The 12,995-nt window shown below is 38.0% G+C and overlaps 1 non-coding gene across 1 annotated transcript; it reads right to left on the reverse strand.

Annotated features, from left to right (window-relative positions):
• Positions 1–2,976: 2,976 nt before the first annotated feature.
• On the reverse strand, positions 2,977–3,080 carry LOC112752901 (small nucleolar RNA R71). The gene has a single exon (XR_003177309.1). It is a non-coding gene; the product is annotated as a small nucleolar RNA R71 (small nucleolar RNA).
• Between the last annotated feature and the right edge of the window lie 9,915 nt (positions 3,081–12,995).

Below are 12,995 nucleotides of genomic sequence, written 5' to 3' on the forward strand. Positions count from 1 at the left end.
AAGGATAGTAAATCCTATTCCAGTATGATCGAGAACCAAGAGATGATTAGCCATGCAGTGACAGCGCATTGGACCATTTTCACAGAGAGGACGGGATGTAGCCATTGACAACGGTGATGCCCAACATACAACTTGCTATGGAAAGGAGTAGGAATGATTGGATGAAGACAACAGGAAAGCAGAGGTTCAGGAGGAACGAAAGCATCTCTATACGCTTATCTGAAATTCTCACCAATGAATTACATAAGTATCTCTATCCTAGTTTATATTTTAATTATGTTTTAATTATCAATTCTCTATAACCATTTGAATTTGCCTGACTGAGATTTACAAGGTGACCATAGCTTGCTTCAAGCCGACAATCTCCGTGGGATTGACCCTTACTGACGTAAGGTTTATTACTTGGACGACCCAGTGCACTTGCTGGTTAGTTGTACGAAGTTGTGACAAAGTGTGATTCACGTTTGAGAGCACCAAGTCTTTGGCGCCATTGTTTATGATCACAATTTCGTGCACCAAGTTTTTGGCGCCGTTGCCGGGGATTGTTCGAGTTTGGACAACTGACGGTTCATCTTGTTGCTCAGATTAGGTAATTTTATTTTAATTTTAAATTTTTTTATTTATTTTCAAAAAAAATTTTTCAAAAAAAAAAAAATAAATATTTTCAAAAATATATTTTTTCTTCAGAATTTTTAAGAATGAATTCTAGTGTTTCATGATGATTTGTTGAATCCTGGCTAGCTGTAAGCCATGTCTAATCTTTTGGATCGGGGTTTCAACTTATCATCACAAGAGCTTGTTGATCTTTACCCATTTGGCAGTTACACATATAGTTGTTGTATGCATGGGAGGTAGGCAATATCTACTGAAGCTTGGCTGGCCATTGGCCATGTCTAGTGTTTTGGACCGGAGCTTTCACTGAAAGCTTGGCTAGCTAGTAAGCCATGTCTAATTCCTGGATTGGAGCTTTAGACTAACATTGCAAGATTCCTGGAATTCCTATTAAAAATTTTGAAATCCTTATTTTTCTTTTTCCAATTAATTTTCAAAAAAAAAAATTAAATTAATAAAATCATAAAATCAAAAATAATTTTGTGTTTCTTGTTTGAGTCTTGAGTCAAATCTTAAGTTTGGTGTCAATTGTATTTTTTTTAAAAATTTGTGCATTTTTCGAAAACTCATGCATGTGTTCTTCATGATCTTCAAGTTGTTCTTGACAAGTCTTCTTGTTTGATCTTCATATTTTCTTGTTTTGTGTCTTTTCTTGTTTTTCATATGCATTCTTGAATTATTAGTGTCTAGAGAATAAAAATTTCTAAGTTTGGTGTCCTGCATGTTTTTCTTTTCTTAAAAATTTTCAAAAATATGTTCTTGATGTTCATCTTGACATTCAAAGTGTTCTTGATGTTCATCTTGACATTCAAAGTGTTCTTGCATGCATTAGTTGTTTTGATTCACAATTTTTATGTTTTATTTCAATTTAGTGTTTTTCTCTCTCATCATTAAAAATTCAAAAATAAAAAAAATATCTTTCCCTTATTCACTCATAAATTTTTGAAAATTTGAGTTGATTTTTTCAAAACTTTTTAAAATTTAGTTGTTTCTTATGAGTCAAATCAAATTTTCAATTTAAAAATTCTATCTTTTTCAAAAATCAAATCTTTTTTTTTTCTTTCATAATTTTCGAAAATTTCAAATTGATTTTCAAAAATTTTTTTCTTATTTTATTTCATAATTTTCGAAATTACTACTAGCATTTAACGTGATTGATTCAAAAATTTTAAGTTTGTTACTTGCCTAATAAGAAAGGTTCAATCTTTAAATTTTAAAATCCTATCTTTTTGTTTCTTGTTAGTCAAGTAATCAACTTTAATTTTCAAAATCAAATCTTTCTAAATTTCTTTTTCAAAATAAATTTCAATTACATCTTTTTCAAAATTAATTTCAAAATCTTTTCTAACTTCTTATCTTTTCAAAAATTGATTTTCAAATCTTTTACAATTAACCACTTAACTTTTTGTTTGATTCTTATCTTTTTCAAAACTACCTAACTAACTCTCTCTTTCTAATTTTCGAAAATTCCTTCCCTCTTTTTCAAAATTCCTTTTTTAATTAACTAATTGTTTTAATTTTTACTTTAATTTAATTTCATTTTTCTTTTTTTTGTATTTTCGAATTCTAACTTTAAATTTAATTTAAAAACAAAAATATTTTTCTTTTCTTTTCAATGATTTTTGAAAATTCTTCTCCCTCATCTCCTTTTAATTATTTATTTATTTACTGACACTCCTCTTCATCTAAGAATTTGAACCCACTCCTCTCCCCTGTGTTTGGATTCTTATCTTTTCCTTCTTCTATTCTTATCTTCTTCTACTCACATAAAGGAATCTCTATACTGTGACATAGAGGATTCCATATTTTCTTTTCTGTTTTCTTCTTTTTCATATGAGCAGGAACAAGGATAAGAACATTCTTGTTGAAGCTGATCCTGAACCTGAAAGGACTCTGAAGAGGAAGCTAAGGGAAGCCAAAGCACAACTCTCTGGAGAAAATCTAACAAAAATTTTCGAAAAAGAAGGAGACATGGCCGAAAATAATAACAATGCAAGGAAGATGCTTGGTGACTTTACTGCACCAAATTCCAATTTACATGGAAGAAGCATCTCAATCCCTGCCATTGGAGAAAACAATTTTGAGCTAAAGCCTCAATTAGTTTCTTTGATGCAACAGAACTGCAAGTTTCATGGACTTCCATCTGAAGATCCTTTTCAGTTCTTAATTGAATTCTTGCAAATCTGTGATACTGTTAAGACCAATAGGGTTGATCCCGAGGTCTACAGACTTATGTTTTTCCCATTTGCTGTAAGAGACAGAGCTAGAGTATGGTTGGACTCTCAACCTAAAGATAGCCTGAACTCTTGGGATAAGCTGGTCACGGCTTTCTTAGCCAAGTTCTTTCCTCCTCAAAAGCTTAGCAAGCTTAGAGTGGATGTTCAAACCTTCAAACAGAAAGAAGGTGAATCCCTCTATGAAGCTTGGGAGAGATATAAAGAACTGACCAAAAAGTGTCTCTCTGACATGCTTTCAGAATGGACCATCCTGGATATATTCTATGATGGTCTGTCTGAGCTATCAAAGATGTCACTGGACCATTCTGCAGGTGGATCCATTCACCTAAAGAAAACACCTGTAGAAGCTCAGGAACTCATTGACATGGTTGCAAATAACCAGTTCATGTACACTTCTAAAAGGAATCCTGTGAGTAATGGGACGCCTCAGAGGAAAGGAGTTCTTAAAATTGATACTCTGAATGCCATATTGGCTTAGAACAAAATATTGACTCAGCAAGTCAATATGATCTCTCAGAGTCTGAATGGGTTGAAGGAATCATCCAACAGTACTATAGAGGCATCTTCTGAAGAAGAAGCTTATGATCCTGAGAACCCTGCAATAGCAGAGGTGAATTACATGGGTGAACCCTATGGAAACACCTATAATCCCTCATGGAGAAATCATCCAAATTTCTCATGGAAGGATCAACAAAAGCCTCAACAAGGCTTTAATAATGGTGGAAGAAACAGGTTTAGCAATAGCAAGCCTTTTCCATCATCCACTCAGCAACAGACAGAGAATTCTGAGCAGAATCCATCTAGCTTAGCAAATATAGTCTCTGATCTATCTAAGGCCACTTTAAGTTTCATGAATAAAACAAGGTCCTCCATTAGAAATTTGGAGGCACAAGTGGGCCAGCTGAGTAAAAGGGTCACTGAAACTCCTCCTAGTACTCTCCCAAGCAATACAGAAGAAAATCCAAAGAGAGAGTGCAAGGCCATTGATTTGACCATCATGGCCGAACCTACAAGGGAGAAGGAGGACATGAATCCTAGTGAGGAAGACCTCCTGGGACGTTCAGTGACCAATAAGGAGTTTCTCTTTGAGGAACCACCAAAGAAATCTGAGGCTCATCTAGAGACCATAGAGATTCCATTGAACCTCCTTCTGCCCTTCATGAGCTCTGATGAGTATTCTTCTTCTGAAGAGAATGAAGACGTCACTGATGAGCAAGTTGCTAAGTATCTTGGTGCAATCATGAAGCTGAATACCAAATTATTTGGTAATGAGACTTGGGAAGATGAACCTCCCTTGCTCACCAATGAACTGAATACATTGGATAGGCAGAAATTACCTCAAAAGAAACAAGATCCTAGTAAATTCCTAATTCCCTGTAACATAGGCACCATGACCTTTGAGAAGGCTCTGTGTGACCTGGGATCAGGAATAAACTTAATGCCACTCTCTGTAATGGAGAAACTTGGGATCTTTGAGGTGCAAGCTGCCAGAATCTCATTAGAGATGGCAGACAACTCAAGAAAACAAGCTTATGGACAAGTTGAGGATGTGCTAGTAAAGGTTGAAGGCCTTTACATCCCTACTGATTTCATAATCCTAGACACTGGGAAGGATGAGGATGAATCCATCATCCTTGGAAGACCCTTCCTAGCCACAGCAAGAGCTGTGATTGATTTGGACAGAGGAGAATTCGTCCTTCAACTGCATGAGGACTACCTTGTGTTTAAGACTCAAGGTTCTCCTTCTGTAACCATGGAGAAGAAGCATGAAAAGCTTCTCTCATTGTAGAGTCAACCAAAGCCCCCACAGTCAAACTCTAAGTTTGGTGTTGGGAGGTTCCAACCTTGCTCTGATTATCTGTGAGGCTCCATGAGAGCTCATTGTCAAGCTATTGACATTAAAGAAGCGCTTGTTGTGAGGCAACCCAATGTTATTTAATTATATTTAATTTTATTTTTATTTTTATTTTGTGTTTTATTAGGTTGATGATCATGCTGAGTCACAAAAACTACTGAAAAATCAAAAATAGAATGAAAAATAGCACACCCTGGAGGAGGAGCATTCTGGCGTTTAAATGCCAGAAACAAGCATCTGTCTGGCGTTTAACGCCAAAAACAAGCACCAAGCTGGCGTTTAACGCCAGAAACAGGATACATTTGGGCGTTTAACGCCAGAAACAAGCAACAGTCTGGCGTTAAACGCCAGGATTGTACAGCAAGGGCATTTTACACGCCTAATTGGAGCAGGGATGTTAAGTCCTTGGCCCCACTGGATCTGTGGACCCCACAGGATCCCCACCTACCTTCTTCTCTCCTCTTCACACCTTTTCATAACTCTCTTCCCCAAATACCCTTCACCAATCACCTCACTCACTCTTCCCCATCATCTCTTCACCACTCACATTCATCCCCTCTTCCCCATAAACCCCACCTACCTCAAAAATTCAAACTCTTTTCCCTCCCAAACCCAACCCTAATGGCCAAACCCTAAACCCTACCCCACCCCTATATAAACCCCTCATTCCTTCTTCATTTACACACAACACCACCCTTTCTTCTTCCCTTGGCCGAATACACACCCCTCTCCCTCCCCTCCATTATTTTTCTTCTTCTCCTTCTTTCTTTCTTCTTTTGCTCGGGGACGAGCAAACATTTTAAGTTTGGTATGGTAAAAAGCATTGCTTTTTATTTTTCCATAACCATCAATGGCACCTAAGGCCAGAGAATCCTCAAGAAAGAGGAAAGGAAAGGCAATTTCATCCACCTCTAAGTCATGGGAGATGGAGAGATTCATCTCAAAGGTCCATCAAGACCACTTCTATGAAGTTGTAGCCAAGAAGAAAGTGATCCCTGAGATTTCTTTCAAGCTCAAAAAGAATGAGTATCCGGAGATCCGACTTGAGATCCAAAGAAGAGGTTGGGAAGTTCTCACCAACTCCATTCAACAAATCGGGATCTTAATGGTTCAAGAGTTCTATGCAAACGCATGGATCACTAGGAACCATGATCAAAGTGTGAACCCGAATCTAAAGCATTGGCTCACCATGGTTCGGGGAAAATACTTAGATTTCAGTCCGGAGAATGTAAGGCTAGCGTTCAACTTGCCAATGATGGAAGAAAACGTACGCCCCTACACTAGAAGGGTCAACTTTGATCAAAGGTTGGACCAAGTTCTCATGGACATATGTGTAGAAGGAGCTCAATGGAAGGTTGACTCAAGAGGCAAGCCAGTTCAATTAAGAAGATTGGACCTTAAGCCTGTAGCTAGAGGATGGTTGGAGTTCATTCAGCGCTCAATCATTCCTACTAGCAACCGATCTGAAGTTACTATAGACCGGGCCATCATGATCCACAATATCATGATTGGGGAGGAAGTGGAAGTTCATGAGATTATACCTCAAGAACTCTACAAGGTGGCTAACAAGTCCTCCACTTTGGCAAGGTTAGCCTTTCCTCACCTCATCTGCCATCTATGCAATTCGGCTGAGATTGACATAGAGGGAGACATCCTCATTGAAGAGGACAAGCCCATCACTAAGAAAAGGATGGAGCAAACAAGAGATCATGGACCTCAACAAGAGCATGAGGAAATTCCCCACCATGAAATCCCTGAGATACCTCAAGGGATGTACTTCCCTCCACAAAACTATTGGGAGCAAATCAACACCTCCCTAGGAGAATTAAGTTCCAACATGGGACAATTAAGGGTGGAACACCAAGAGCACTCCATCATTCTCCATGAGATTAGAGAAGATCAAAGAGCTATGAGGGAGGAGCAATAAAGGCAAAGAAGAGACATAGAGGAGCTCAAAAGCACCATTGGTTCTTCAAGAAGAGGAAGACGCCATCCTCACTAAGGTGGACTCATTCCTTAATCTCCTTGTCTATTTATTTTACTGTTTTTCAATTTTTGAGCTTTATGTTTTATTTATGTTTGTGTCTTCACTATATGATCACTAGTGTCTAAGTGTCTATGCCTTAAAGTTATGAATGTCCTATGAATCCATCACCTTTCTTAAATGAAAAATGTTCTAAAAACAAAATAACAAGAAGTACATGGTTTCGAATTCATCTTTGAAACTAGTTTAATTATTTTGATGTGGTGACAATACTTTTTGTTTTCTGAATGAATGCTTGAACAGTGCCTATGTCTTTTGAAATTGTTGTTTATGAATGTTAAATATGTTGGCTCATGAAAGAATGATGAAAAAGGAGAAATGTTATTGATAATTTGAAAAATCATAAAAATGATTCTTGAAGCAAGAAAAAGCAGTGAATACAAAAGCTTGCGAAAAAAAAAAGAAAAATAGCGAAAAAAAAGAAAAAGAAAAAGAAAAAGCAAGCAGAAAAAGCCAAAAGCTCTTTAAACTAAAAGGCAAGAGCAAAAAGCCAATAGCCCTTAAAACCAAAAGGCAAGGGTAAATAAAAAGGATCCAAGGCTTTGAGCATCAGTGGATAGGAGGGCCTACAGGAATAAAATCCTGGCCTAAGCGGCTAAACCAAGCTGTCCCTAACCATGTGCTTGTGGCGTGAAGGTGTCAAGGGAAAACTTGAGACTGAGCGGTTAAAGTCAAGGTCCAAAGCAAAAAAAAGAGTGTGCTTAAGAACCCTGGACACCTCTAATTGGGGACTTTAGCAAAGCTGAGTCACAATCTGAAAAGGGTTCACCCAGTTATGTGTTTGTGGCATTTATGAATCCGGTGGTAATACTGGAAAACAAAGTGCTTAGGGCCACGGCCAAGACTCATAAAGTAGCTGTGTTCAAGAATCAACATACTGAACTAGGAGAATCAATAACACTATCTGAATTCAAAGTTCCTATAGATGCCAATCATTCTGAACTTCAATGGATAAAGTGAGATGCCAAAACTATTCAAGAGGCAAAAAGCTACTAGTCCTGCTCATCTGATTGGAGCTAAGTTTCATTGATATTTGGGATTTATAGTATGTTATCTTCTTTTTATCCTATTTGATTTTCAGTTGCTTGGGGACAAGCAACAATTTAAGTTTGGTGTTGTGATGAGCGGATAATTTATACGCTTTTTGGCATTATTTTTACATAGTTTTTAGTATGATTTAGTTAGGTTTTAGTATATTTTTATTAGTTTTTAAATAAAATTCACATTTCTGGACTTTACTATGAGTTTGTGTGTTTTTCTGTGATTTCAGGTATTTTTTGGTTGAAATTGAGGGACTTGAGCAAAAAACAGATTCAGAGGTTGAAGAAGGACTGCAGATGCTGTTGGATTCTGACCTCCCTGCACTCAAAGTAGATTTTCTAGAGCTACCAAACTCCAAATGGCGCGTTCTCAATAGCGTTGGAAAGTAGACATCCAGGGCTTTCCAGCAATATATAATAGTTCATTCTTTGTCCGAGTTTAGATGACGCAAACTGGCGTTCAATGCCAGCTCTCTGCCCTATTCTGGAGTCAAACGCCAGAAACCTGTTGCAAAGTGGAGTTAAACACCAGAAACAGGTTACAAACTGGCGTTTAACTCCAAGAAAGACCTCTCCATGTGAAAGCTTCAATGCTCAGCTCAAGCACACACCAAGTGGGCTCCGGAAGTGGATTTCTGCATTATTTACTTATCTCTGTAACCCTAGTAACTAGTTTAGCATAAATAGGACTTTTCACTATTGTATTTATAGATCTTTGGACGTTTAGTTCTGGGATCATGGAGGCTGGCCTCTCGGCCATGCCTAGTGATGAGATATTTTGGAGGAAAAATAAATCTCTCCAAAAACACCCAAAACTAACCGGCAAGTGTACCGGGTCGCATCAAGTAATAAAAACTCACGGGAGTGAGGTCGATCCCACAGGGATTGAAGGATTGAGCAATTTTAGTTTAGTGGTTGGTTTAGTCAAGCGAATCGAGTGTTGGTTGGGTGATTTGTGACTTGCAGAATTAAATTGCATTGAAGTAAAGAGAACAAGAAATAAATTGCAGAAACGTAAAGGACAAGAAATTAAATGGCAGAAACTTAAAGTGCAAGAAATGTAAATTGCGGAATCTTAAAATGCAAGAAATGTAAACAGCTGGAATTGTAAAGGGAATTGGGGAATGGATTTGCAGAATTTAAACAAGGAAAAACTGAATTGCATTAAACAGAAGAGGGAAAGGGAATTGGGATTGAAACGGATCTTGAAGCAGTAAAGTAAATGAACATTAAAAGCAAGAAACAGAGAATGTAAAATTGAGATCTCAGGGCCCAGAGACTAGAAAACCAAGTCTAGATCTCAATGCCTTCCTAGATCCAACAAGAACAATTGCAAGGAAAATGTAAATTGCAAAGAAAAGAGATGAAGAGCAATTAACCGGAAATGAAATTCAATTAACAGTAAAGAAACAGAGAGATCCAAGATTGAGATTGAAACAGAATTTCTTCAATTCTCCAATCCAAGATCCAAGACAAGTGTAAATGAAATTGAAAGCAATGAAAACAAAGAAATTCAAGTTCACTCAATAACAAAAGCTCTCTGAAAACTATTATGAAAATTCCAAAAAGAAAGCTCCCTGAAGAACTTGAATTCTATCCTATTTATACACTTTCAAAAATGATCTTCAAGCCTGGAGTTGGGCCTTTGCTCTTGGTGGAATTGGGTTGAAAGAGGCCTTGGTTGATTGCTCTTGAAGTTTGGAGAAGAACCGAAGTGAACCAATTGAACCGGTTTTGAGTTTAGCAAAAGTTGGACCAAAAGTTTGAGCCAAAGTTAGGGGTCTAACTTTGGCTCCAACTTTTCATATCAGTTAGCACATTTTTCTGGTATGGACGTTGGTGCCAACGTTAGGGGTCTAACTTTGACCCTAACGTTGGCAATGCCTTGTGTGCTAGTGGTGCCAACGTTAGCCTCCAAGTTAGGGGGCTAACGTTGGCGCAAACTTTTGCTCCTTCCCCATTGATTTTCATGTGCCAACGTTAGCCTCCAAGTTAGGGGTCTAACGTTGGCGCAAACGTTGGTGCCCAGGGGAGAAATTCTCAAGTTCCAACGTTAGCCTCCAAGTTAGGGGGCTAACGTTGGGGCTAACTTTTGCTCCTCTTCCTTGAATATTCATGTGCCAACGTTAGCCTCCAAGTTAGGGGTCTAACGTTGGCGCAAACTTTTGGTGCCCAGGGGAGAAATTCATGTGCCAATGTTAGCCTCAAAGTTAGGGGGCTAACGTTGGCGCAAACTTTTGGAGCCCAGGGGAGAATTTTCAAGTTCCAACGTTAGCCTCCAAGTTAGGGGGCTAACGTTGGGGCTAACTTTTCAACCAAAAGTTTGTGCAAAAGTTTGATGCTAACTTTAGGTCCAGCTTCTTGCTTCCTGGTTCAATTTCACTTATTCCATTGTCTTCTCTTTACTCCTATCTATTCCTTCTTGCTTCAACCTTTCTCCAAGCTTTCTTCACCTATCATTAATCAACCAAACTCATCAAAGCTATGCTCAAAATCATGAGATATTCAATCTTTCATAATATGCAACAAATATAGCATAAATCCTCATGAAATGGCATGAATTCATATATGGTTGGTTCAATCAAGGGAAACATGAAAATCTACTCAATTAGCTTGCTTGTAGCTCAAGAAAGTGCATAATTCTAATGAAAACAAAAAGAAAAAGACTAGCTAAAATAGGCTAGGATGACTTGTCATCACAACACCAAACTTAAAGCTTGCTTGTCCCCAAGCAAGAAAAGATTTATGCTCCAAGGTTCTTTCAATTAAGATGAATTGAGGAACAATTGTAAAGTGCAGTGAGTGAAGTGATCAAGTATCAGTGGGGTGAACTCTAAATCATATGCTCATGCAAGGGCTTCAGTGCTCACTAGTCCTTACATATTGGGAGTCATAGGTCTTAGGATTTTCATCCAAATGGTATCATGGAGGTCTCTTTATATGTAATCACCTTGAAGCAGCTTATAGTTTCTGTGCTTTGGCCTCGACTCTAAGTATCATGTCTCAAAGCGGCTCTTTAGATAAGCTTTCAATCAATACTCCTAAACCAGTTGGTTTTAAGGTATTAGGTGTTAAAGCACCCCTAAGGATTTACTTGCTCAAGCCTCTTTCTTTGACACAACTCAACCACAAGCATTTTACTAGGCTACCAACTCTTTGAGTCATTGATTCTTCTTTCTTTTCTGCCTAGTAATTGATGCTCAGAGCCTTGGGCCATGTTCTTTTTGTTTTTGCATTTTCTTTTCTTTCTTTTTGTTTTGTTTGCTACTTCTTGGATCAATAGATTTTTGAGAATCTCCACAATACTTCTTTGAACTTCATGTCCCGCCTATGAGCTCCCATGCAAGTTTTCACAAGCATGTAACCTCAAGACATGATCATACAACTAGAACCACCACTTCTCCTAATCTTTTGCTTGCCTCAAAATTGTTTAATTCCTCAATCCTTCTTTTCAAAGAACTTTCATGTGATGCATTTCTTGAAAATTGAGTGCAAACAAGTTTTGAAGATGAGAATGTTGTGAATGATCAAGCCTCTTGCTTATTGAATTATAAAGAAAGACTATGCTATGCAGACAAGCAGGGCAGATAAGGATACAATCCAACTTTCAATTACAGCAATATTTGATGCAAAACAATGACTTAACAATACAACCTGTTGAAGTTTACTTGCTTTCCTTCTTCTCATCATCATTGTTGCTGACCTTCATGTTCATCTTTCTCCTTTTTGATGATGTTCAAATCTCCAACAGCTCGTATGACATTCTGCAATGATATTGAAAGTTGCTTGTTCCCCAAGCACTTGGAAACAATGGTTAATTTTTCATGATTTATTAGCGGGCTTTTTGAACTTACTTTGGTGTGGGAACACCAAACTTAGTACCTTGCCAATGGTTAACCATTTGTGATAATTTCTTTTTTCTTTTTCAAAAGTAAAAGAACTGGAAACTAAGAAAAACAGTAAAATGGCTAACTAGTTCATCCAGTATGCTTGAAGTCTACATTATGCAGAAAGTGAGAATGTGTTTTATAATGAGATTTTGGTGAAACACCACACTTAGACTGCATTCTCCTTTAGATTGTTTTGGTGTGCAACACCAAACTTAGCTTCTTGCATTATAGATAAAACTAATTAACCTTTTTATTAAAATAGTTATGAACAGAAAACTACCTCGGGTTGGGTTGCCTCCCAAAAAGCACTCTTTTATTTTCACTAGCTTGACATCCTTCACTCTGTGCTCATGGAAGTTGAGGCTTCTGTTGCCTTAGGTTTTCTCCTCTTGCTATGGGCTTCCTTCCCCCTGTTTCTCTTTCCATAGCCTTCTTGTTTTCCTCCATGACTCCCTTCTCTTTCAACACAGCATCCTTTTCATGGTTCTTTGGGTTCAAAGTCCCCTTTTTCTCACCCAATTCAGCAAGGTTTTGCACCAATTGTTCCACCTGCCTTTCAAGTCTTCTGAGTGAAGCCTCCTGGTTCTTGCTTATCATCTCTTGATGCTTCTTTATTTCTTCCCGCTCTATTGCCATCATTTCTTGAATTTTGATGGACCTCTCCATCAGCATTTCTAGAATATAGATCCTTTGAAAGGTTGGAAGTGGTTGTGGCAATTGTGGTGGTTGATGAAGGTCATTTTGAGCGAATGGTGAAGTAGGACGGGGTTAGAAGTGTGTGTGATTGTTGTTGTGGGGTGTGTTTTAAGTTGATTTTTGAAGTTGGGATTGTTGCAGTTGAAGTCCCTTGGTCTTTGGTTTTGGTTCTCAACCCCCCTCCCATTAGAATGAGTTCTCCAAGGTGGATTGTACACATCATTCTGAGGTCTGTTCTGGAGCATGCTAGAGTGATTGCTTGGAGCTTGCAGTTGCTCATAGCTTTGTTGCTCATGGTTAATGGCCCCAAAGCTTTGTTCAGCTTGATTAAACCCATATGAGCTTTGAGTCAGGTTGTATGTATGTACTACAGCATGTCTCAACTCAGTGATTTTTTTAGCCATCATATCTAATTGTTGTAGAGTCTGCTGATGCATCTGCTTGTTTTGGCTTATTACTGCACGAGCACCTTCAATTTCTTTCTCTAATGGATGCACTTCTGCCTCTTGCTTAACAATTCTTTGTGATGGGTTAAATTTGACTAGGAGTCCATTCATCAGTTCTTCCCATCCGATAATGCTTCCTTGTGGAAAAGCTTCAAACCATTGGGCAACATCATTT

This window comes from Arachis hypogaea, chromosome 15 (assembly GCF_003086295.3).
Source record: "Arachis hypogaea cultivar Tifrunner chromosome 15, arahy.Tifrunner.gnm2.J5K5, whole genome shotgun sequence".
Taxonomy (NCBI): Eukaryota; Viridiplantae; Streptophyta; class Magnoliopsida; order Fabales; family Fabaceae; genus Arachis; species Arachis hypogaea.